At 43.4% G+C, this 26,682-nt stretch overlaps 1 protein-coding gene across 11 annotated transcripts in view; it reads right to left on the bottom strand.

Annotated features, from left to right (window-relative positions):
- TSPAN18 (tetraspanin 18) overlaps positions 1–26,682 on the bottom strand; it is a 202,953-nt gene that overhangs the window by 72,152 nt on the left and 104,119 nt on the right. For 8 of the 11 annotated variants that reach the window (XM_075927537.2, XM_089778556.1, XM_075927536.2 and 5 more), the window contains one exon: positions 25,457–25,582. The exons of 1 other annotated variant lie outside the window; for it this stretch is intronic. The gene's annotated coding sequence lies outside the window, so the exon portion shown is untranslated. Of the gene's footprint in view, positions 1–16,555; positions 16,619–17,440; positions 17,544–25,456; positions 25,583–26,682 lie in introns of those variants that run through there. 2 more of the 11 variants (XM_089778557.1, XM_075927538.2) reach the window with 2 other exon arrangements.

Below are 26,682 nucleotides of genomic sequence, written 5' to 3'. Positions count from 1 at the left end.
AGTCGAGTCACCTGGGCAACTTAAGGCGGACTCAAGATCAAGTCGTGGGACTCGAGTCAACAACTCTGGAGAGGATGGATTGTACCCTCAGCAAGTTTGCAGATGACACTAAGCTAGGAGGAGAGGTAGATAAGTTGGAGGGCAGGGATAGGGTCTAGAGAGACCTAGACAGATTAGAGGATTGGGCCAAAAGAAATCTGATGACGTTCAGCAAGAACAAGTGTAGAGTCCTGCACTTGGGATGGAGGAATCCCAAGCATTGTTACAGGCTGGGGACCAAATGGCTAAGTAGCAGTTCGCAGAAAAGGACCTGGGAATAACAGTGGATGAGAAGCTGGATATGAGTCAACAGTGTGCCCTTGTAGCTAAGAAGGTGAATGGAATATTAGGTTGCATTAGGAGGAGCATTGCCAGCAGATCTAGAGAAGTGATTATTCCCCTTTATTTGGCTCTGGTGAGGCCACATCTAGAGTATTGTGTCCAGTTCTGGGCCCCCCACTACAGAAAGGATGTGGATGCATTGGAGAGGGCCCAGTGGAGGGCAACCAAAATGACTAGGGGGCTGGAGCACATGACCTGCGAGGAGAGGCTGAGGGATTTGGGTTTATTTAATCTGCAGAAGAGAGGGGGGATTTGATAGCAGCCTTAAACTTCCTGAAGGGAGGCTCCAAAAAGGATGGAGAGAGGCTGTTATCAGTAGTGACGGATGGCAGAACAAGGAGCAATGGTCTCAAGTTACAGTGGGGAAGGTCTAGGATGGATATTAGGAAAAACTATTTCACTAGGAGGGTGGTGATACACTGGAATGGGTTACCTAAAGAAGTGGTGGGATCTCTATCCCTAGAGATTTTTAAGTCTCGGCTTGACAAATCCCTGGCTGGGATGTTTTAGTTGGGATTGGTCCTGCTTTGGGCAGGGAGCTGGACTCGATGACCTCCTGAAGTCTCTTCCAGCTCTACGATTCTATGATACTATTCCAAGCCAGGCTGTAGGGAATGTGCACGTTGACACACTATATTAATTTGAGAACTAGTGACTAGAACCCTGTGCAGACACAAGATCTTTATCCATCTGATGCATGACCTGCAATCATGGTCTGTGGACACCTGCAAGTTTGCACGGCTCTACTCATAAGCATCACAGGATTTGTCTGCATCTGTCTGCCACAATAAAGAACCTTCTTTATATTCATTAAAACCCAAACACATCTTCTTAACTATGATGGTCACACCTACATGCAGGCATTCATAGTGTTTCAGGAAGCAATCATGCTGTTGTGGTACTTCTTTCAACTGATCCCTGGGGTTCACTGCTATGCAATTCCCCTATGGGAATTTAAATTATACCTAGTTTAAACTATACCTAGGAGAAATTGCTAGTACCTGGCAACAGGGTTTTTATTTCTTGTGCATTTTAAATAGTATCTTTCATTGCAGAAGATCCCAGTGCACCTCCCACACTAAATGCACATTCACTCCAACAGTGAAATGCAACCACACCCCTCCAGGGAGTGGAACAGACATCTTCATCAAGGGCATTGGCACAAAACCTTGGTCTTACCAAAAATGCTGGTGATGCTGATGATGCCAGATCTTTCATGCCTACATTAAACATTAGAGTATATAACAGGGAAACCTTGGCATATTAGGTGGCAAGAAGAAGATTCAAACACAGCAAATGACAGATCCAACAGTCCCATCCACTGTTTTTGATTTTCAACCCTGTGTCTGAATATAGCCCAATTGCTTCAGGTATGGAGTAGTCACACGTGTTGCCAAAGGCTCAGTGAGGCCTTTGTAACTCTACACTTCTCCCTGAGTTTATTGTCCACAGAAAACATTCATTTAATGCTGTGGAAAAATCTGAATGAAGCTAGTCCTTCAACTGCAAACCCCACGCAACTTGGTACTAAATTCTTAGCTGCTTTCCCTAATTTGAGACTTAAATTTGTTTTCAGTCATACATCCTTATAGTCTTATCTCTTAATAAAGGGGCACTGAGCTCTGTTCAAATTTATACTGTGTCTCCACTAAGCTAATCCATTATCACCACATAAATCACTTCTAGGGAAACCAAGACTTCCTGGCTTCCAGAAGGATTGTCTCAAAGAAACAAAAATTGATTGTTGGTGATGAGTTTGAAAGATGCTGTAGTGATGTCACAAAACAGCAGCAGCAAAGGCCCAGAGGCCATGTCTCAGTAGAACTGTAACATTCCTCTTCTGCCACAAGGCTCACAGGGGTGTCTTGGGAGAGAGTGGGGAGGGGAGGGGGAGAATATTCCTAATAGAGCCACTAGGAACATCTGCTGTTCCTCATTTAGTGGGAAAGCCTTCATTTTAAATCCAAGTTGGCTCTCTCGTACCTATTTATACCACGTCCCTTTCATTATCATCAATTACTGGCATCAGAAATGCTGAACCTTGAAGTTGAGGCTACGGATTTTTTTTATGCTAACAAAAACAATCATATATTTAAGGGTTCTGGATGAATTTTTTTCTCAGATGTATCTTTTAAAAAACCCCTTCGTATTATTTCCTTCATTTTGACATGTGTGTGAAGGAATATTACACCTTTGGAAAGATTAAATAAAAATCCCCAGACTAGATGTTTTTCAAGCCCTTCACAAAAGAGTTCTACAGAAGTTTTTCTTCTTTGAAATGGAATTAAGATTTTTCAAAATTACGTACATTAAAAGGCCTCCTTTTTATTTCAAATACCCAACACAACAGATATATGATTGTACATATAGTCTTGGATGCCATTCTGAGCACCATTTAATAAAAAGACAATTGCAGCAGTAAGCCCACAGAAAACATTAACGTTCATTAGTAATTTCAAGTGTGCCTAAAGTAATCCCCTTTGATTCAAAATATGAATGAGAACCCGATGATAATGGAAGAGTTTCAGTGGTTATCCTGGAATAGATAATGCTGGTTTTAAAGTGTTCTGTGGTTGTGGTTTTTTTTTTTTTTTTTTTTTAAGTCAGAGCATGCTGCTGTGCAGTCCAGGTACTATTTATCCTCATATTTATGAAGTAAATCTTGCTTTGGTAAAGAGGTAAGTCAGCTCATGATAACTTTTTATTCCTTCAAAGCAGTCATTCAACCAAGTCCTGCGCCTCACCCAGATGTATCTATGTAGATAAGCATGTCATCTACATTCTGCTTCTATTGCTTTTAAGAATTTTTTTACATTAGCACAGCCCCTGAAAACATGGTTCTGTCCATTGTGAATAACTCTTCATTTTGCTAGCAACTGGAATGAAGATTCACTCCTCTCATCCATTCTTGAGATTATGACTTTTTTTTACCTACCCTCTATATCAAAGAAAAATCTAGGAAAAACAAAAAGTATGCTACTTTCAAATAGGACATGTTGTGTGGCATGGGCTGCTGGCCAGATCCCATCTCATGGGTTGAGAGAGTTTACAACTAAGGCCTGGTCAACACTTAGAAGTTTCACCACTATAGTTATTTCAGTTGGTATAATTTTAACCTATAATATATATATTCAAAATGCTCTAAAGTGGAGATAATTTTACCAGGGGCTTTATAGTTATTCCCTTCCCATACAGGAATAAACTATACCAGTCTAAGGACATTTACACTAGAACAATTAGGCTCACACTGGAGCAGCTGTAATCCTTTAACGATGCCGGTAAGGTGAAAGCTGTGCAATGGATATGTGTAGACAAGCCCTGAGAATCCCACTGTTTTAAATTTGTTTTGTGATGAGAATTCTCAGTGCCTTATGTAGATATCCTGAGGTTCACTATACTCTGAAATGTCCAGAACACAGAGATCTTATGTTCAAGTATCTTCTCAATGAATCACTGGAGGCCTCACTCTTCAATATCTTGCACCATGTGTAGTCACTCATACATGTGCAAAAGGAATGTAAAGTGGATGCAAAACATTACCATATCAGAATTTTCCACTCACATCACTGGTGGCAGTTAAACCCTCTTTTCACAAGTGCAAATGACTACACGAAGTACTAGGTATCAAGAACTAGGTCCTAGACCTCTGAGCCATTTTATAAAACTAGTAGTGCTGAGCTTCTATTGTATCTTCCATGATTTTCATATTTCCCACAGTTTTGTCTCCCCAGATTTCTAGGATATTAAGTTTAATCAAAGTTACCTGCCGCTCCTAGCTCAGTAAAGAAAGGGCATTCTTTATGCGGTTCTGGACTGACCTCTCAATTCAGGGACTTGGCTCCATCCATTGGATATAATCAAAATGTGATGAGAGCTAATTTTCTCATGCTTTGATGGAGACCAGCAAAATACAGAGGATTGCCAGGTGGTGACCTAAAAGATTTAGGGAAGATATGCTTCAATGGAAACTTTCTACCTCCCTACTTAGCGTACAGGTATTCTAAGACCTGACCCAGAACTTGCTGAAGCAAATACAAAGACTATGAACCTACTGTCAGTCTTGGATTGTCATTGATACCAGTACAAAATTGCTTTAAACTCTGCAGTCAACAATGATGTAAGATGCAGAGTAATGAGAATTGAGCCATAAAGGTACCTGAAGAAAACCTTCCTTTTACATTATTTTAACAAAAAGAGAAGGACCACGCACTGCAAATTAGAGCTTACCAACAAATGATAAGTATTTTGTGGGAACATTTTTGAAAAAACACACCAAACTAAACTTTCTTCTGTTGGCATTTTTTTCCATGGAAATCTTCTGGTTTTTTTTTTTTTTTTTTTTTTTTTTAATGGAGAACAAAAAGTCAAGTTTAGAAAACCAAGAGCATCTAAAATCCATATTTTGTTTGTGCATCAAAAACTGGAAAATTTCTAAATAAATTTCAAAAAGCCAAGTTTACTCACATTTTATTCTCAAATCAAACATTTCGACCAGCTCTAATTCCATTTTAGTAAAGCAATTAAACTCACAGAGGCACTGGGACAATTTTTCATAGTGAGGGTGCTGAAAGTCATTGAACAACACTGTAAACCCTGTTTATGATGGAAATCACTTCAAGCCCAAGAATATGGCAGATCCCCAGTACCCCTAGTTCCAGCCCCCCTTAAGCACATGTGAATTTGCTTTGTTGAATGGGTAAGAGGGGGTAGCTTATCAATGAAGTGGCTTGGTCAGCCTTGCACACATTTAGAAAATGAAAATGTTACTTCTTTTCTTGCAAAACAGTCAGCATAGGCTTATGTGGTTATCAGACTAATTTATGTATTGCCTAGTCATATCATCTGCTGTTGCATGTGTATGGCGAAGAGAGTGTTTCCTCTTAAACACTTTTATTTTAAGTATTCAACAACTGTGTTCTTCTTTGCATTGTTCTGACAGTATCCCCGCAAGATGGAAGCTGGTTCACAGGGGCCTGGTGCCATGTTACCTGCTGTTGCAGGCAGGGCTTCTTCTAGTGGCTTGCAAAAGGAGGAGGCTCAGAAGAAGTGTCTAAAATTATAAGCTTTTTTCTGGAGATAGCACAAGGATTGGCTTTGCAAGTGGTACAACGTGCTTCACCCAGTGGGAGCCTTGAGAATAAGGCCCTGCATAGCTGGGGCACACTTTTACCATAAAGAGCTCAATAAATAGAAATAATAACAGCTGAATAAAATTAAGCCTTGAACTTACAAGCTGCATCAAGTGGGTTTAATGCTCCTGCCTGCAGGTGCACTGATCTTAATTCAGCCACTGAACTCTCTCCATCCTTTTAGCTCTTGCATACATACTTGGGGGACTTGGGAAGCAAGGCTGCACTGTATCCAGGCAACAGGCAACCTTGAATGGTTTGCAAGTTCTGTTCAATTCATATTAGGACTAGTCAGGGCAGGTCTCTGCACACACCTGACAGAGGGGGTAATTTTCAGTTTTGCAGCTCAAAAAAACCAGAATAAATTGAGGTTTCCAGCTGTCTTCTGAAGATGACGACAAACTGCCTGCTCCTTTCCTGCACCATCTATTATTCACCAAGGCTGCCCACCTATCAGTTAAGTGCCATTAAAAACATCATGTGCTTGATTCTTTCTTTTATTTTCCAGTGAAGCACATTTTCTCCTTTAGATTCTGGTCCCTCTAGTGGGGATCCTTCACAAATTACTTGCTACCTAGGACATGTTCTCAATTCACCGAGCTATGATTTTGTCACACAACACCTACTACATTCCAAAAATTCCACCACTGCCTCATGGAAACTATGTAGATCAGGGCTGGGCAAAATATGGTCCACCTGCCCTGCACCCTTTTGACACTCAGAAAAGCCAGCTGTGGGGCCATATGTGTGTGTCTGAACACTGAGAGCCCAGGGGGAGAGGTTTCTCATATTACCTCTGCACCCAGTAGCTCCTATTGGTCAGTTTGGGATAATAGCAGCTTCCTTTTTTCAGGACAGACACCCCAACCCCTCATCTCCTGGCCTCACAGTGCTCGGTTCACAGCAGCAAACACAGCCTCTGAAGCAGCTCTGAGCACGTTCAGGGGCATGGAAGGAACCTGCTGGATTGCTGGCTGAGAGCCGCCCAGGTAAGCATCTCCCAGCTAAAGCCTGCCTCTGGCACCCTAGTCCCTTCCTCCCCCAGCCCTCTGCGCACTTCCTATACCCCTACCCCATGTAACCCAAATTTTCTGCACCCATGCTCCAGCCCCCATACACCTCCCCAGACACTGCATCCCCATCTACACCCCTCCTCAGGACACAAACCCTACCCAGAGTTTGCACTCCCTCTTGCATTTCTGTCCCAGGTCTCAACTTCCTCCCAGAATGTGCACTCCCTCCTCTTACACCCCTCACCCAGGCCAGAATCCTTTCCTGCACTCATACCTGCCTACCCCCGACCCCACCACAATCCCCTTGTCCCAGGTCACAACCCAAACTCCTGCACCCTTATCCCAGGTCATAATCCCTCCCTCTTCCCACCTGTTGGGGATTTGAACCCGGACGGCCTTTGTTTGTTGTTTGACCGCAAAGAGACAGGCAACACCAGCAAGATTTAATTATAAGCTTTTTATTGAATAGTGCGTATAACAATAGAGAGCGGCCCGTCTCCCAAAGTGAACCAGACCCGATTTCATTTACAGGTAGGCTTATATAGACAGTTCCGTTGCGTTATAGACTATTTGCCCAAGCAACCAACCCCCCTTTATTGGTTAAAAACTTTTAGTATCCATGCACACCTGGCCAACTATACATTATGGCCTTAAGCAATTCATAATGCATCAGCAATTTCTTATCATCCCAAAAGACAGGTACTGGGCAACAAGAAGACAGTTTGTTATGGCCAAAGGAGAACATAAACAGGGAGTTTGGAACAAATAGGGGGAGAGCAGAAACAGGGAGTCTCCTTATCAGTTCTCAAAACAAACTGTTCCTCATCACAGCAGGTACAAAAATGCAGCTTCTTACTTATCTCATTTTGCAACTTGAGCAAGCATGTAGGGTGCATCTTTGCTTGAACCTATCTCCAGTTTTGCCCAGGGACTACCCAGAAACCTTTATTACATCTGCTTTAGCATAACTGCACTAAGCCTAATTTTCTAGGGCCTAACACGTCCCTTACCATAAGCTCCTTTCTGCATCCAACCTCCATCCCAGACCCCTCCACCACCTTCATTAATATCCAGGGGTACATCTACACATCAAAGTTATTTTGAAATAGCACTGTAGTGTAGACATACCCCTGGAGAGTGCAGTTCTTGGCCATCTACCACATTCTTGGAGTGTTTTCTCCTCAAAAAGTATTGCTCACCTCTGATGTAAGTGCACAGAGACATACATTCATGACCACAGACCTTTAAGCACTAAGATATATGGAAAAAATAGTTAAAAACAGATGGTCATTGATCATCTCCTACAACAAAATGGAGTTTTGCCATTGACTTCAATGGAGCCAGGATATGACCCATGATAGTTTTGACAAGTTTCCTTGGGATACTCTTATTCTTCAACTTCTTGTCCACTTAATCTCTCTATTTGAGGAGATTTGCACATGACTCATTCTGGTGTTGCCAAGGGATGTTTGAAGAAACATTAAAACCTACCATAAAGTAACAAGCTATGAAGAAACAGGACTTTTTAAAACAGGATGTTTTGACAACCACTTCCACCAAATCCAGCTTCTCTGCTGTTGTCCACATTCAGTGCCAAATTATATTAAAACAAAACTAAAAATGCATTGAGCAACTTTGCTAATATTTACCTCCCTTGCAAAGAACTGCTGTATCTGCCACATGTATGTGACATCACTGCGAAAGGGAGGGCATTTGTGACTATGGATGGGATGAAAGCCAACCATGAAATAATACCTCCTATTAAGATGTGATCCATGTTATGAAAAAGCTTGAGAATGCCAGCTACAGATATGGTACATGATACCACACAAGTTCCAGTGAACAAGATGTATAACCTGAGAACATTTCTAATCATTTTAACACTGCTACATAGTCTCAGTCAAGATTTATTTTTTCAGACTGGAAATGTTACAAATACAAGATACACAGACGCAGACATGCTAAACTCGGGAGCAATGTTTGGAGCTGGAAATTCTCACAGCCTTTGCATGAGATTAGCTTGCTGGCTGCCTTCCTTTCTTCTGGAAGAATTTATGGAACCTCTGAGACTGGTCAAATATCCCCCTGTTTCCTCTCTAATAGTGGCAGTTATTATTGTAGGAGACAGTCCTGTATAAAGTTACTAATTATGGGAACGCAGCAAGAATGAGGATATTTCTTTTAATACAGCATCACCCCCTGCTGAAGTACTGGGAAATTAGGTCCAGCATAGCTCTTTTTTATTCCTTTGTGAAATAATATGGTGCATCATCAGAGACTCTGGCCAAAGATGTGCATCTTTCATTGGTGGCACCAAGGAGACTGATTCATGGTTTACAATTCTAATTATTGCAATAGACAAGGCTTTCTCATGCTAGAAAGCAGGACCACATTCATTTCATGCCTTCTGTTACTTTCAGTGGCTTCCTAGCACCTCAGAACTCCCTAAGAAACCATCCTATTTAATCTGCCTGACACTTCAGCTACCTGTATGAGGTTGGTAGAACGTGCATAAAATGAGCAATCAGGCATGCCTGGACTTTAATCCCAATGTGTCCATTGGTTCACAAGGATGGAGGAGAGGGGTGGTCACCTATTATTAGTGCTGCCCCTGATTATCCACAATAGGCCCCCATACAGGAGTCTAACCCATTCGGCCATTGGATCACTGCCTCTCTTGCAATCTCTCCTAAAACCCTTCTCTCCCCCACTCCCCCAGCTCTGTAAAGGGTTTTGCAACATTACACCGAGAAGCAACAGAAAGATAAATGCTATTGCTTCTTCTGTGGCAAGTGGGGAGGCTCAGGCCTTGGATAGCAAGAAGTGCAGCAGATCAGATTTGAGGTGAACTGGCAAAACTACAAGAGGCCACTTGCACAGCCCTTTCTCACACTCTGGGCTTAATCCTGCACAAGTGCTGAGCACACTGACCCCAACTCAGCAACACATTTAACAGAGGTGACTGGTGACAGGGGAAGAAGGGAGACAACCGGGGATAGGAGCAGGTTTGAGTTCCCTGCGGATGGAGGCAGCTCCACATTTCCAGGGGCTGCTGTATCAGAGGCAGTAGCGCCGGGCGGCAGGCAGCAAGTCCATGAAGGGAACTGATTTTTAAACTGGCTCCCCTCATGGAGCGGCTCCCTCTGCCACCCCATGCTGCTGCCTCTGATGCAGATAGCTCCAATATTTAAGTTTGAAGTGGATAGTTATTGAGCATATGTTAATATCTGAGTGGAGGCAGACAGCAATAGAAGTTTTACTTAAGAACATAAGAACGGCTGTGCTGAGTCAGACCAAAGGTCCATCTAGCTCAGTATCCTGTTTGCCAACAGTGGCCAATGCCAGATGCCCCAGAGGGAAAGGACAGAACAGGTATCATCAGGCAATCTAGTCTCTGTTGCACATTCCTTGCTTCTGAAAAGCAGAGGCTAAAGATTCTATTCCTTCCCATACTGGCTAGCAGTCATTGATGGATCCATCCTCCATGAATTTATCTAGCTCCTTTTTGAACCTTGGGATAGTCTTCATAACATCCTCTGGTAGAGTTCCATGAGTTGACTGTGTATTGTATGAAGAAAGACTTCCTTTTGTTTGTTTTAAACCTCCTGCCTACTAATTCAGTTTGGTAACCCCCTTGTTCTTGTGTTATGAGAAAGGAGTAAATAACACTTCTGTATCTACTTTCTCCATACCAGTCATGATTTTATAGACCTCCATTCTACCCTCCCCCCTTTTCCAAGATGAAAAGTCCTGGTATTATTAATCTCTCCTCACATAGACCAATCAGTTTTGTTGCCCTTTTCTAAACCTTTTTCAATTCCAATATATCTTTTTTGAGATGAGGCAACCACATCTGCACACAGTATTCAAGACATGGGTGTACCAGAGATTTATACAGAATCAATATGATATTTTCTGTCTTATGTAACCCTTTCTTAATGATTCCCAACATTCTGTTCACTTTAATTGGTGCTGTACATTGAGTGGATGTTTTCAGAGAACTATCCACAATGACTCCAAGACCTCTGTCTTGAGGGATAACAGTTAATTTAGAATCCATTGTTTTTTACGTATAGTTGGGATTATGTTTTCCAATGTGCATTACTTTGCATTTATCCACATTATATGTTATCTGCCATTTCTAACTCTTTTCCGTTTGCCTGGGACTTAATGATCTTGAGTGATTTTGCACCATCTGCAAATTTTGCCAGTCTTTATTCATTTTTCCAGATCGTTTATGAATATATTAAAAAGGATTGGTCCCAGAACAGACCCATAGGTCTATTTACCTTTCTGTATTCTGAAAACTGATCATTTATACTTACTCTTTGTTTCCTGTCTTTTAACCAGTTACTAGTCCCTTTTATCCAATGGCATCTTACTTTGCTAAAGAGCCCTTGGTGAGGGACCTTGTCAAAGGCTTTCTGAAAATCTAAGTACACTATATCACAAGGAGGGGTACTCAATGGCCCGGCTCATAGCTTGCCTTGATCTGGCCCATGAGGCTGGGGGTTTCCCCTCACTGCAGCAGAGAGAGCCAGCATTTGTACGCCAGGTGACTTGGAGCACCACAGTACCAGCTCCCTGCTGCAGGGGTGGGGAGAAGACCCGAGTCTCACAGGCCCAATCAAGGCCAGCTGCAGGGGGAGCCTGTGGGCTTTATCTGGCGGGGAAAAAAACGACTTCCTGCAGGCACTGCCCCCTATCATTCCCCTTAGCCAGGTCAGTGAAGAATTTGTTTTTGTGTTTCACTTGTGTGTGGCTCCTGACTGATTTTTCTGTGAGTCAGTGGCCCACACCACAAAAAGTTTCCCCATGCCAGCTGTATCTAGTGGATCGCTGTCATCCACATGCTCGACCTCCTCAGAGAATTCTAGTAGATTGCTGAGGCATGATTTCCCTTTACAAAAACCTTATTGAGTCTTCCACAACAAATGATGGTCATCTATGTATCTGACACTTTTTTTTTTTTTTTTTTTTTTTTTTTTTTTTACAGTAGTTGCAACCAGTTTGCCCAGTACTGAAGTCAGGCTTCTGAGCCTATAATTGCTAGGCTCACCACTGGAGCCATTTTAAAAATTGGTTATCTTCTAGTCATTGAGTACAGAAGATGATTGAAAGGATAGGTTATAGACTACAGTTGGTACAGGCAGTCCCCGACTTAACGCGGATCCGACTTATGTCGGATCCGCACTTACGGGAACGGGGCTTTTCTCGCCCCGGAGCTCACGGGGTCACCACCCGTGTCCTCTGGGGTGATAAAAGCTTCTCCCGGTCTCCCTGGTCTGCTGGGGGGGGGGGGGGGGTGCAGCTAGTGCCCTCCCCCAACAGACCAGGCTTTTCTTGCCTACCCCTGAGGTAGAGCAGCTGGGGGCTGCCGGGTTGGTCCCGCAGCGCCGCTCCGGACCAACCCGGCAGCACCCCAGCTGCTCTGCCCCAGGCGTCCTGATTCAGCCGTTGCTGGTCAGTTTCAGCAGCGGCTGAATCAGGACGCCTGGGGCAGAGCAGCTGGGGTGCTGCTGGGTTGCTCCAGTAGAGCCGAGGAGCCACGCTACTGGAGCAACCCAGCAGCACCCCAGTTGCTCTGCCCCAGGCGTCCCCAAGTCAGCCGCTGCTGAAACTGACCAGCGGCTGCGTACAGGAAGCCCAAGGCAGAGTTGCTCTGCCCAAGGCTTCCTGGAATCAGCCGCTGATCAGTTTCAGCAGCAGCTGACTTGGGGATGCCTGTGGTTCTTAAGTTGAATCTGTATGTAAGTCAGAACTGGCATCCAGATTCAGCCGCGGTTGAAACTGATCAGTTTCAGCAGCGGCTGATGCCAGTTCCAACTTACATACAGATTCAACTTAAGAACAAACCTACAGTCCCTATCTTGTACGTAACCCGGGGACTGCCTGTAGTTCCACTATTGCACATTTGAATTCCTTCACAACTCTGGTGAATGCCATCTGGTCCTGGTGACTTACTGTTTAATTTATAAATTTGTTCCAATTTTTTTATTTGATTAAGAGTTAAAAGATTTGATATTATTTTTGACTAGGAGGGTGGTGAAGCACTGGAATAGATTACCTGGGGGGAGGGGTAGGAGGGAAGGTGGTGGTGGTGGTGGTATCTCCATCCTTAGAGGTTTTTAAATTCCAGCTTGACAAAGTCCTAGCTAGGATGATTTGGTTGGGAGTAGTCCTGCTTTTAGCAGGTGATTGGATTCGATGGCATCCCAAGGTTTCTTCCAACCCTAGAATTCTATAACCCTCCAACTTTCTTTCAAGACAGAGTTTCCCGGAGCTCCTATTCCTGCTTATATTCCTTTCCTGTATGCAGTGGCCCTGAGATCTCTCAGAAGTCTCTTTTTTTTCCAACTTTAAAATGTGGAATCGTCTTGGTGTTTGGTTTTAAATGTTCTTCGATGATAAATGAAACTCAGTCACTGTAATGTTGTGTGAGAGAGCTTTCTGGAAGTAACTCGCCTTTCAAAGGAAGTGAAAGCAGGGTTGCCAACTGTAAAGATTTCCTTAAAGCCTCAGCTCCTGGAGTCAAGTGGCTATGTGATGATTTCAGCCTTCATTCTGAAACAAAAATGAAGTTTGTAGCTCTCGTAGCTGTTGAGAAAGCTTTAAAATGAGATCCCAGGGCTCCCTAAAGGCAAATAAAAAGAATACCAAAGCTGCCATTTTTACATAAGCTCATGATTTCAGTGCCAATCTCATGATTTTTTGTGGACCTAATTCATGATTTTGTTTAACATTTGGGGTTAGCCATATAGTAAAAGTGACTTGAAAGTGTTGGTTTCATGCCTTTTTAAGGCCATTTTCTAGTTTATTATTTGCAGTGGGTTAATAACCCTAGAGCCTCAGGCAGGTGCAGTATAAACTCACCGGGCTTTGCCCTAAAGGAACAAGGCAGAGATCAGCTCAGACAGGACAGAAGCACAAAGAAACAGTGATTGATTATGCCTGGCATCCCCTTCACAGAACTTAGAACAATATAGTAGCATATGCCTGGAACATCAGCATGGGACAGCACATGGAAGCACCTGAAGAACTCATCGAGCTCTCTCATACCCTTACCAATTTGCTGGCTGACAGACATATTTTAAATAATTTTCTGATGCATAGAGACCTGGATCCCCATTACGAACTACAAGTTGAACCTCTCTAGTCCGGCACACTCTGGTCCAGCAACATCTGTGGTCCAGCATGATTTTAGTTAGCCAGATGTCCACTTATCATAGGTGTGGCCAAGTTTCCCACAGTCCCATGAAGTTTGTGTACAGCCACAAGTCCTGGCTCTCGATGTTCTGTGCTGTTATTTAGCACTAATTTACCCCCAAATGTCTTCTGAGAGCCCAGTAAGCAGTGGAAATGTTGGGGTAATGCTGCTAGACACTATTGACTTCCTGTGGTTTGGCAAATTCTCTGCTTTGGTACCAGTCAGGTCCCGAGGGTGCTGGACTAGAGGTTCAACCTGTACATGCTTCCCCTCGTTTCTTTACAATAAATCAAGCTCAGACCCCAAATCGGGGGGTGGGGCACATGTATTATGATACCTATCCAACATACATTCCTCAGTGCTCACATCAGTGAGCAGAGGAGTGAGGATAGGAGGATTTGTCACTTGATAAAATGCACCTGGCAGTAGGTAGGCAAATTAGGAATAACATCATCAGAAGGTCTGGGTGGTGAGGGTGTAATTTTATGGCTGGCTGGCTGGAGAGAGCTCTTTCTCTTATCTCCCCAAGCCACTGGGGTCATAGAAAGGAAAGGAAAGGAACAATTATCAAAGACACTTTCACAAACACTAGGCACACTTAGGATCCTATCCTGTGAGTTGGAGTGGCGGGTGCTTCCTTACTCACAAGGTCAATTGTAACAGAAGGAAATAGAACAGCACCGAGAAAATAATTTATCTGCAACCTTTGGATCAGGAGTAAAGCAGGTAAGTAACAGAAGGTATCAGAGTTGGTGCTCTTACTCATCCCTGAAAAAAAAAATTCTCCCCATTCTACCAAGAACGTGGGGTCATCGACGTTTTTTCTAGGCAAAGGATAGTAAATAAGTTACTCAGTTTGCGTCCCACAGGGACCCCTTTGTAAAAGCAACCTAGTAGAAAAGAATGATTATGGGATCTAAAAAAGGGATCTGCTACACAATAGAGCTGACCCCTGATTCATAGGAAAGTAAGCCTTAGACTGTGATCACAAGAGCTATTCTAATCAGTTACAGTAATGCCAAAAAACAGGACCATCTCATGGTAAAATCATATGAGAACGTTACTGAGTTTTCAGATATGGATACCCACATTTCAGGGTACTTCAGCATGGCAATAAAAGAATCATGGCATGACTGCAGCTGGCCCAAGTCAGCTCCGGGCCCATGCTGTAGAGTTAATCATTGCAGTGTAGAGGTTTGGGCTTAGGCTGGATTCTGTGATCTGAAATGCTGCAAGCAATGTCTGCAATTTTTACCCACTGCTGAAGAGTCTGAGTCAATTGACCTGTACTCTGACACTTGGCACTGCCAAGTTGTCCTTTGGTTTTTGCAATGTAAGCAGTGTAAACAGTCCCTTACATGACAGAGGCTAAGTCTACACTGCAGAGTTTTTGCGTGGACACTCTCTTGTGCAAAAGCACATCTCTTGTGCATGGCAGTGTGGAATGCTCTTGCACAAGAACTTTTTGCAGAAGAGCTCTTGCTCAAAAAGTTCTTGCGCAAGAAGCCTGAAGTGTAGAAGTAGCCTTAGTGTGATTTCAGGAGGCTAACTTTAAGCAGCCAAGTTTGAAAATGCTGAACTACACTTATGCCTGGACATTTTTCAGTATCACAAATAGGCCATTTCCGAATGCCTTTGAGAAAGTTTTAATGGGCATGTTTTTCATATACTAAGTAATTTCTGGAGCATTTTGTTTTACACCTCCTTTTAAAAACACCACCCATCACTAACACACTGAGATACAGGCCCATAGTATGGCTTGAAGTAGGACACCCGGAATACTACCCACACACAATGCAACCGAAGGAAGTTGTTATGAGAATGGTTGCTCCATATTTCCTGACTTCAGTGCATTTAAATTCACCATAAAACTTCATTAACGTAAGTAATTTGACTATTGATTCTGCATATTACTTATTTTGTACCTTAGATTTTGGCAGCAGGAAACAGCCAAAGTCTGGTATTAATCAATGTAATGGGAGTTTGGCCTTCAGTGCAGCTACCAGATAATGTAGGAAATTGGGAGGGAGGAGAGAAAAATAAGGCAGGTCTGGCAAGTAATACTACTTTCCAGCGGCATAATCCATACACTGACCCAACTCAGCCTGTGGGCCTGTAACTCAGGGTATGTGTAGACTACATGCCTCTGTCGCCAGAGGCATGTAGATTAGGCTACCAGACATAGGAAAATGAAGCGGCAATTTAAATAATCGCCACTTCATTTAAATTTACATGGCTGTCACGCTGAGCCGACAAACAGCTGATCAGCTGTTTATTGGCTCAGTGCGGCAGCCATGTAAATTTAAATGAAGCGGCGATTATTTAAATCGCCGCTTCATTTTCCTATGTCTGGTAGCCTAATCTACATGCCTCTAGCGACAGAGGCATGTAGTCTAGACATACCCTTAGTGTTTCTAAGTTCTGTTCTCAAAGTCCAATCCTTAATTATGAAAATTAGAGGATCTACTTTGATCCCTTGCTTCTTAGTTGAATACTTACATGCTAAATACATTTTAAAACTTTATCTATTGTTTTATTTTAAGTGGATTTTGTTTTAGCTTAAAATTTAGACCTGTTAAAAATTTACACTTGAATTTAGAACCATCTGCCTCAAAGGCTAAACTCACTATACATTAATAGATTCATTTAAATATCCTATGCAACTGGATGACTACTAGGACAAGTTCTGTGTGTGACATATATCTCACTTATGCAACACTTCCTGTTTGAAATCAGCAAGTGTTGCATGGGGATTTAGTCAGAATACATGTTACCCAACTATATAGTCATGAAACCGGAATTGCAGACTACAAGGACTGACTTACTGGGTCAGGCAAGGGTCCATCTCATCCAGAATCCCATCACCACAAGGGGCCTGTACCACATGCCTCAAGGGAAGAAGAAAGAATCATTTCAGATGGCACTTATTGTAGAAGAATCTGCTCACAAGGAAAGTTTTCTCCAAACCTTTAATATTTAATGTTTGGTTTATGCCCTGAAGCAAGAGGGTGTGTATTGCTTACATTAGAATTCACAAAGACTGCTACAGCTTGTTTGAAAGCTGGTAACTTCTTTTTGGGGGGAAATTACAGCACACCAGTTAACAGCAATTTCAACTGCCTGATTTCAATCTGGTTCACTTGCATTCAGTGCTGTGGGGTACACTCCTTTAATTTTAAAGAAAAAAACTGTTTTGTGTTTTGGTTTTTAAATAGAAACGTATTGCTGAAAAGTCAAGTTACCCGAAGAACACATGCATGCCTACCAGCAACAGTGCAAGCTTCTTCCATTGCCACCCTGTCAAAGTCATCTCAGTTCTGATGGGTCCATCCTTAATGGAGCTTCTACAACCAATAATTTAGCTGTACAATTCTCCAGCAAATGGTAGAATCCATAATAAGGATAAGGGGCAAGTTTTTTTATTGTGTCACTTAGCTCAAAATGCCTGCACACTCTCCACATGTTACAGTTTTCATCATTGAAGAAAGCCAGAATTTTCCAAGCCAATGAAAAAAGCCAGAGTTTTCCAAAAAAACAGAAAGCCAGTTGGATAAATGGTGTCAGGGCCCATTCACGCCCTGGTCTGTCTGCTGATATCACCAACATAGGTGGCATTTGTCTCAAGGACACTGGGGTATGTACATTAGGAGCTGGTCTGAGACCAACAGTTCATTTGTCACAGAGCAAACAGCCATGAGACTACTACTTACTATTCATATAACAGCATCCAGAGGCCCAGCTGACTTTGGGCGCTATTCTGGTAGGGGCTGGATAGCTCCAGAGTGAAAGGAACCCTGCCCAAAAATTTACCATCTAAAGGAACAACACAGAATATGAGAAGGAAAGTCTTAGTATGAGACCTGGTCAAATGAAAATGATAACAATGTTTCACAAAACTACCAAATAATTTTCATTCTGAAAGTTTCAAAAATGAACCATTTTAAAAATGTGATTTTTTTTCTATAAAGTTTTTTTTGTTTGTTTTTTGTTTTGTTTTGGGTTTTTTTGCGGGGGAATATTCTGTCACCCACCCATTTTTCTTCTCTCTCCTCTTTTTCCATTATGTCATTGGCAGGACAAAAATTAAAAAATGGAATGTTGACACACATCCTCCCACGCCTCAGAAAAAAAAATCTCATTTTCAAGTGTTATCAGATATATATAAAAGTTAAAATTAGTGCAAAATATTTTATTTTCCATAAAATGCCATTTTTTTCAATGAAAAAAAGGCTGACCAGCTGTCCCCATTTTAGAGATGGGAAACAAGGCACAGGAAGTCTGTGGCAGAACTGGGAATTCAGCCCAGATCTCTCTTGTCCAAGTTCTGTGCCTTGCAAAAGACTATCCTTCCTCCCTTGTTATTCCTGCATGTAATAAATATTAGTGACTGCTGATATGAGCTTTATCTGAAGCTGGAGAAGGCTCCGTGTTTCAAACCCAAACTTAGTTCTGGCACGCCTTGATGCATGCCCCCCACAGTGCTGCCTAGCCTACTCTGCTCTATGAGAAATCTCTAAGGCAACAGAGTAACTAATTTTTTACTGCCATTAAGACAAGTCCCCAGTTTCATTCAATATTTTTGAAATTCACACATCAAAAGCAAACCTGCCTGCACAGATCACATACTAAGGACTCCAAGCCATTATTAGTTCTCTGAGTGACAGCAGCCCTGCAGCTTCTCTTCCCCCCACCCCATGCTGCATGATGTGAAAAGAAGCTTTGCTTTCCTATGCTGTCACTTTGTGTTGTGTGAACCCCTCTTCTCTTGACAAAGCACTTTGCACAGGATATAATCAGACATGATAGGATTTTAACAACAGCTTGGTGCTGGAAACATTGTCTTTGTTAATAAATAGGTTTCCAAAGGCAAATTACTTCCTCTTTCACTCCCATTCAAAAATGCTGAGAGAGCTCCCAGTTACATAGGCAAGAAGATGCATCTCTAGAGTACGAGCAGCTGCTAACAGTGTGAGAATCAAGAGCCTATGAAAGTCTTGTTAGCCATGAAGGGAATTTTCAGAGAAGACTGAGCAGGTACAAGCTGTACTCCATATAGGGACCTCTCCAAAGTGATTCTTCTTCTCTGCTCTCCACTTTCATTTACATAAACAGTCTTTAGCTGTCCTGGTGGTGAAGAAAACCTCACATATGTGAACTTAGTATGAATGCAGAGTGTCTACATTAGCCTGTAGACAGACTGGAACAATAGCTCAGAGGTGTGAACTGTGCCATGAATCCCAATGGGTGTTGCCCAATGACAATAATTCAAACGTCAACATTGTTGACTATTTCATTGTTCATGGAAGAAAGACCCAAGAGGGCCACAGTTCTACACACTTTACTGTAAGCAATCATGAGGTCTCCTTTGGATTCTTAAATGGGAGACATGGATACTTATTCCTCCCAACCAGCCTCCATCAAGAAGGAGCTAAACCCAAGTTCTTCACTCTTCAGCAGAGCCAATGGGTACATTCAAGTCCTATTGAAGGGCAACTGAGTGTAAGGAGTCCTGTAGAGCTCAGAGAGCAACAGCAGCACAATCTACTATAAGCAAGTGATTTTTTTTGGTGACTCACATGGGTGGAACTCATTTTAGTGGTAGAAGAGTACCACTGTTCCCCGCCCCCCCACTCAACCCTGTGTCAAGACTTTTGACTAGAAATTTCTCCACTCCCACTCCCTTTTATAAAACCAATAGACAGAAACAGGTTGTGCATTTTAGCAGGTTTCTCACAGTCTATAGGCTACGGATGTTAAATTAAGTGACTGTGTAACTGCTGAATATTTCAGCGGCTACACGGTTCCATGCGGGGTGGCAGTTGGCTCCCTAGGCTTCTGTGCATACCGGGAAACTACGTGTAACCGTGAACATTCAGACCCCTGCTGGATAGGTGTATGTATCAAAATGAACACACACTCACCATGCTAGACTCATCAGAGAAATTCACTCTTCATGGTAACTAGAGGTGGTCAACAATTTCTAGTTTTTCCATACAAGACCAAAAACGGAAAAACTGTTTACTAAAGCAACCATCCCCCTCACGGTTTTACAATAAAATACCCCACAAAATCAGTGCACATTTTTAAAAAAAGTCAAGAAAAATATTTGTTTCTTTGAAAAATGTTCATGGAAACGTTTTCTATTTTCAATATGTTCTAATCACAATATAATAGAATAAGGTTAGAATTGAATAATAAAACAAGAAGGTCATGAATGGATCCCCAAAAGTTATTTCAAGAGCTTTTCACATCCTTGCAGCTGGTTGGATTTGCACTATTGAAATCAGTACAGTCTCAGGAAAAGCCAGAATGACTGATCACACTAGAAAGTCTCACTTGAAGCCTTGGAAACTGTAGTCTGACTATTTTTAAGGGGGTGGAGGAGTAACCAAACACATACACAAACAGCTCCAAGAACTACCTACCCTCCACGTTTTTGAAGCTGGTTACACATTTCCAACACCCTGCTCTCCTGCTCTTTTAAGGAATCAGGGAATTCATGTATTTATGCTAATATTGCATTGAATGTTATTTTACATGCATCACTAAATAGGTTTGTTTGGGTTGGGGCTTATTCCTTCAGAGCAAGTGATTCTTGTTCATCAGCAAGCTTAATCCTGCCCGAGAAAACACAGGGATCTTCTCTCCACCTGCCCCCACTGCTCCCTTGTGAATGTACATGTTTTCCTGGGCTTGCTCATTCGCCCATCCCCCCTTGTGATTGAGCAGGTGCCACAAGCTCTTCTCGGTATTTCAGAATTGTTCTAGTCAGGTTAGACAAGTGTCAGCAGCTAAATATCACAGCTACCTGTGATTTCTGCTGACTGGTCAAACACTCTGCCTCCCTTTAAAGGGAAGAGATATGAAATGAAAACATTATGGCTATAGCTATAAAGAATTCAGTTGGACTTTTAGCTGGTTCTTGCTCCCGAATCCCACCTTCTGTCCACACAGAAAAAAAAAAACCTGCTCTAGATTTGGAGGTGTTTTCAGTCCTGACTAGCTGACCCAGCAGGGGTGGATGAGAACACAACTTCAATCCAGCTGACTGGGAACTACCCAGTGAGCAGTGGGGATGCAGGCTAAATCCTCCAACGGAGCAGAAGTCTTCCAATGACCATCCCATAATTCTCCTCTCATAGGATATGCCTATTTTATAATGCTCCCTCCAGACCTCATGTAGCACTGTGGGCATTCCCTGCCTCAGTTTCCCTTTTCCTCAGAGCTCCATAAGACCTCCACACCATCTGAAAGGGTGTAAAAAAAATCCCCTGCTGGGGCTTTACTTTATTAAATAGAAATAAACTTCAAATACATTCTGTCCCATTGGGCTCAGGGGCTGCACAGTTGCCATTCTGGGGGCTTCTGCTTTTCAGGCCTGCAGTGTCCCCTGTTGGCTCAGGGACTGCACAAGTATTAGATAAATCTGGAAAGGAAAAGCCCATTTCTGCTTCCGTGTCTGTAGAAATATTGTCAAATCCTTGTGTGTGCCTGGTACTGTATTTAAAGCTGCCCAGGGCCTCTAGTGGAACCTTCTCTTCCATATCCTGGTGGGGTCCACAAATCTCCCTTGCTAGGCTTCAGACAGAGGAGAATTGTCCACTGAGTCCCCTCAATTCCTTCTTTGGGGGTGATGAAGCGAGGCCACTAGAGGAAGGCTTCTGAGGATGGGATCTGGACCAAAGCTGCCTACTTCCTGTGCAAACATGTTCCCCATTAATAGAACCAGCCCTTTTAATAGCCAGTTCTCCATTCACAGCATGGCTCGTAGCCAGGGAGCTAGCCAAGGAACTACAGCTTCCCGAGTAACTTGGGCTTCCCAACATGCCCTACAGGCTCCTCCTGCACACAACAGCAGGGAGGAAAGGAAAGAAATGGGGCCCTTCTGAGCTTGGGCCTGGTGCTAGGGAACAGTTGGCCCAATAGTAAATCCACCACTGCCAATGAGCCACTACCCAGCTTAACTCTGCAGTGCAGCCATAACCTTAGGATACCGCCTCACTGCAGAGTTAGCCTGAGTTCTTCCTTGAATATTGCTCTTAACTCTGCACTCCTCCAACATACCCTCTCACTTTAATTTAGTGATGCGTTAAACCCAGACTTTGGCCTGGGTACCCATCAATAGAGTTAATTCTGCAGTGAAGACATACCTGGCGCTGTCACTGGGTTAACAAGGTTGATTCAGTGCTAGCAGAACAAGCCTCTGTCACTGAATGGATTGGAGAGAGCATCAGATGTGTAGACAAGAGGCAGCCACAACGGGCACAAATCACCAAATTGCACCACCTAAGACTTCAATCTCAAACCGTTTTACAAACAAAGCAATGGTTGGGGAGGCACCCATGGTCTTCAACATTTATCTGACCACAGCTTCCTTTGCTAGCTTTCCCTCTCCCCTTTCACACACTTCATTTTTCACCCCTGATTGCAGCTAAGGTGAACTGACTAACAAATAATGCTTGGCTCAGTGACACGTCACTCAGCCTTATCATGGCTCCAAACCCAGCCTTCAATTCCACTGGAAGGGATGGTCCTAACCCAGTGAAGGTGGGGGACATTATGCCAACAGATGGAAAATTCTTTGCATAGACAGAACTGAGTTGTAAGAGAGCCCCCTGATTCTGGAAATGGTCATTGTGTTTGGGAGTGAAGACAAGAAACTACCGGAGAGTCCCACCACCTGCACATCTCTGAATCCAGGTAAAATGAAAGGAAGAGAGGATCCTTACTAAATACAAGCAGGTTAGAGGAAAACTCACAGTTGCAGCCTTTGCTCCTAAAACTGCAGCCAAGTCTTAATACTTTGTTTCTTAGCACAATTAACTAAACTGGAAATAGAGACCAAAGATGAAACTGACTGCATGCACTGTATTGGTAGTGATACTTTGTCTACGTATTCCGAGCATAAAAGCAGAATAAATTTCATGAAGAGAAGGAAAGAAGTGGACTATATTTTCAATTAGTTTAGCAAAATAATAGTTTTTCCATATGCTCAATATAGAATCTCAAACAATAGGCGAGACTAGGTGGTAGAGTAAAAACAAGAGACCCTCCTTATCCCCTGGTGTGGAGTTTAGGGTTTTTTTTGTTTTTTTTTTTTTTTTGGTGCAGGGAAGTTGGTGGCTGTACTAAAAAGGGTCAGTGGCTCTCAGCTGGAGAAACACAACTTCTGAAAGGAACACCAGTATGATTAATATTGTAAGGGCACCAGGTACGTCACACCACCAACTCTAATACATTCCTTTTAAAAGCTAGCTGCAAGATGAGTGTGAGACTGGGAGAGTACATGTGGCATGGTCTGTGCAATTCTTCTTTCGAGGATATCTGAAACTCACAAAGGAGTTAAGTCTGGCAGGGATACTAGCGAAGGAAAATCCAAGCTGCAGATGTTGTAAAGCTCTACAGATCATTACACACTGCTTCAGTCACCACTTTCTCCTCCTCTAAGACATGCTACAAATAGACATGCAACAGCCAACTCCAAGTAGAACTCAGCTGAAAAAGAAATTGATTATAGCATTTTAAAAAAATCAATGGGTAATTGGCTTCAGACTCAACAGGCAACCCTTCTTCCCCTCCAAACACTAAATCCACGTAACTCTATCCCCAAGGCTTAGAAAATACTGTTCTGATAAGTACAGTCATTATAATAAAAATTTATAGGCTACGTTACATCGTCTTGGCCAATAAATCATGGTATCAGTGGTTTACTTGGTGTTTAAACCACTCCAGATGCTTTAGAAAGAAAGTAATTGATCCAGCTACTGAAACTGGCCCCAAACCTCTCAATGACATGAAGTAACAAGTATAGAATTTTGCTTTTTACTGTTAGAGGGTTAACTCAGCTCTGACGGTCTATGTTCCCTGCATGCACAGAGAAAAGACCATCAGGTTAAAGTGTGAAAAAGAGAGGTTGACTACCAGGAAAAGCTTCCCTCCAGGAGGATCACTTTGAACGTTGAATAGTTTCCTAAGGGTAATACTAGGAGCTCCCTCCATTGGAGTATCTAAAACTAGATTGGACAGTGTTCTGGTGAGTTCCACCATGTTTCATTTAAAAAAACAGGACTATGTAGCACTTTTAAAGACTAACAAGATGGTTTATTAGGTGATGAGCTTTCGTGGGCCAGACCCACTTCCTCAGATCAAACAGTGGAAGAAAATTGTCACAACCATATATACCAGTGGTCCCCAACGTTTTGGGGCTGCCGGGCGCCTGGGGGCGAGGCCGCTCACATGCTGCGCGTATGGGGGCGGGGCCGCTCACAGGCCATGTGACTGGGGGCGGGGCCAAGCATGCGCCGCACGCCCGAGGTCGGCACCGGCTGCCCAGGTTCCGCGGGGCCAGGGCCAGGGCCAGGGCCAGGGCCAGGGCCAGGGCCAGGGCCAGGGCCAGGGCCAGGGCCAGGGCAGCACACCTGGGTGGGGGTCAGGGTCAGCACCGGCACACGCGGCACACCCGGGGCTGGGGCCGGCCATGCACCCGGGGCTGGCACCTGCCGCACACCTGGGGGCAGGGCTGGGCCAGCCCAGATTGCTCCGTGGGCGCACGTAAATGGCGCACATAAATGATAGCCATGGCGCCCGTGAGCACTGGGTTGGGGACCACGGATATATACCAAAGGATACAATTAAAAAAAATGAACACATATGAAAAGGACAATCAAATTTCAGAAAAGAAGAGGGATGGGGGGGAGGAGGAAAGTAAATGTCTGTGAGCTAATGATATTAGAGGTGATAACTGGGGAGGCTAGCTTTGTCATGGGTAAGATAATTGATGTCTTTGTTTACGCTTAGGTGTAAAGTGTCGAATTTAAGCCTGAATGACAACTCAGAGGATTCTTTTTCAAGTGTAGTCTTAAAAGGTCTTTGAAGCAGGATGCAGGTAATCAAGTTGTCGAGACAATGTCCTTTCTGGTTGAAATGGCAAGAAACTGTTTTTTCTTTATGATCCTGTCTAATATCTGTTTTGTGGGCATTGATCCTTTGGCGACGTGTCTGAGACGTTTGTCCAATGTACATAGCAGACGGACACTTCGGCACATGATAGCATGAATTATATATTTCTTTAATTTCCATCAGTACTGTTTTTCCAACAAGAATCTCTCTCACTTAACTGTCTGCCCGTCTAGGCCCCAAACAAGGAGATAAAAATGCTGCTGTGTTCCTAAGCAAAAATGTCAGTGGGTACCAGTGAGTACAGGCAGATACAAGACACCGAGCAAAGGATACCAGTGTTGATGGTCCAAAACACACACCTGACAACCCTCATGCTAAACAAAACACGGTTAGTGCAACTCTATGATGCTTCTAACAAGGGCCTGTGTATGGCCAGAAAATGGAGTCCTACCATCACCTGCTACTAATTGCATATGCGGTAGTCAGGGGTTAAGAGGGAAGAAAGCATATTAATTAGACTATTAGACTCTGGAATAGTGTCTCAAGGGAAAGAGGGAAAAAAATCCCATCATTTAAAACAAGATGGGGAATACACTGCAAGGTATCCATGATGGCCTAGCTGAGGGTTAGAGAGTTGGACTATAAGGCACCATCTTTTCTAGCTCCACATTCTATGAATCAGCAGAATAATGCAGGGTTGCGCAGTCCCTCTAGATACAAAGTAGGAACAATTCCACAACTGAAAGAGGCATAGTGAAGAAACACTGCCCAGAATCTCAGCCTAGTGCCAGCAGAGTTAAATGTGCTAACAGAGCCACTTCCCTTACCTGAGTGCTGCCAGTAACAGGCTTTCACCACAATACTTGTTCTTTTCCAGAAGTCAGGTTGAGGTAAGCATGCATCAACCAGGACCCCCTAATTCAGCACCTGCTGGTGCCACTGGGCTGGCTAACCTGTAAGGGACAAAAACCAAAACCAGAATGTCAGGAACTGGGAGAAGATTTCAACCTTCATTTAGTCACTTCTGCATATGCAGGCACAAGTCAAATTGTGTTTTCACTGAGCTCATTCAGGCACACATCTCCTCCAGGCAAAAAAGCAGCAAATGTATCAAGGGACGGGACAGTCACTTCTCACTCCTTAATGCCAGGCTAAAGCAGACAGTCTGCATGGAGTGGGACCCATATGGTTAAGGAGAAGGAGGAATGTGTCCACCAATACTGTGGAGCTGCAACAGAATTGCTCCACGTCTATTACCGACTCTTCAGGAGCAGAGCAGCCTCCCCAGAGGTTGCATGGGTTTTCCCAGTTAGCGCATTGTCATGGATTTCCTGACCCCAGGCGTAGCGGCAGCCTGGAAAGAGGCAGGAAGGAAAGAAAACAGCAGCAAGGCCTGCACAGCTGGTGGAGTGAAGGAAATGAGGACACAATAAATGAGATGTAGGCTGGGACAGATATTGGAAAGATGGAGACAAGAAAGTTAAAATCAGTGGTAATGAGAGCTCTGAGAGGAGGGAGTGGGATGCTATGATTGGGCAAGGAAGATGATGTCAGCAGCTGTATTTTGGTTGCAGTGGACTGGAGTGACAGGAATGACAAGGAGGTTGGAGGGGAAGAGACTACTGTGTTCACCATTTTTGCCATTGGGACAAAAAGTAGGGGGCAGATTTTCACTATGTTGTGAGGAATTGACAAGATTTGGTAACCGTCTGGATGTGTAGGAAGTTAGAGTGGAGTGAAAAATTACTGCAGTTTTGTGAAATTGTGTGTCCTGGAGGAGCCCTGCTGTGTGCAAAAGTGGAGAGAGTCTTTGGGAAGAACAATAAGGAGGTCATTGTTATCCATGTTAAATTAGAGCTGCTGGTGAGCCAAAAATACATTACCTGGGTCACAGGCTGAGAACCACAGCACCCTCCTTTAGCCCTCCCACACCATTATGCCCAGCTCCCCCAGTCCAGAAACCCCTCCAAAGAGCAGGGCCAGGAGCGGAGGACTTCAGACCCTGTTATGTGGGCTGGACCGCAGTCCTGACCTGACTCTGTAGCCAACTCCT

This window comes from Pelodiscus sinensis, chromosome 5 (genome assembly GCF_052426305.1).
Source record: "Pelodiscus sinensis isolate ZL-2025 chromosome 5, ASM5242630v1, whole genome shotgun sequence".
NCBI classification, from domain to species: Eukaryota; Metazoa; Chordata; order Testudines; family Trionychidae; genus Pelodiscus; species Pelodiscus sinensis.
Note: the sequence above shows the minus strand (reverse complement) of the source record. Positions and strands in the feature narration are given on the sequence as shown.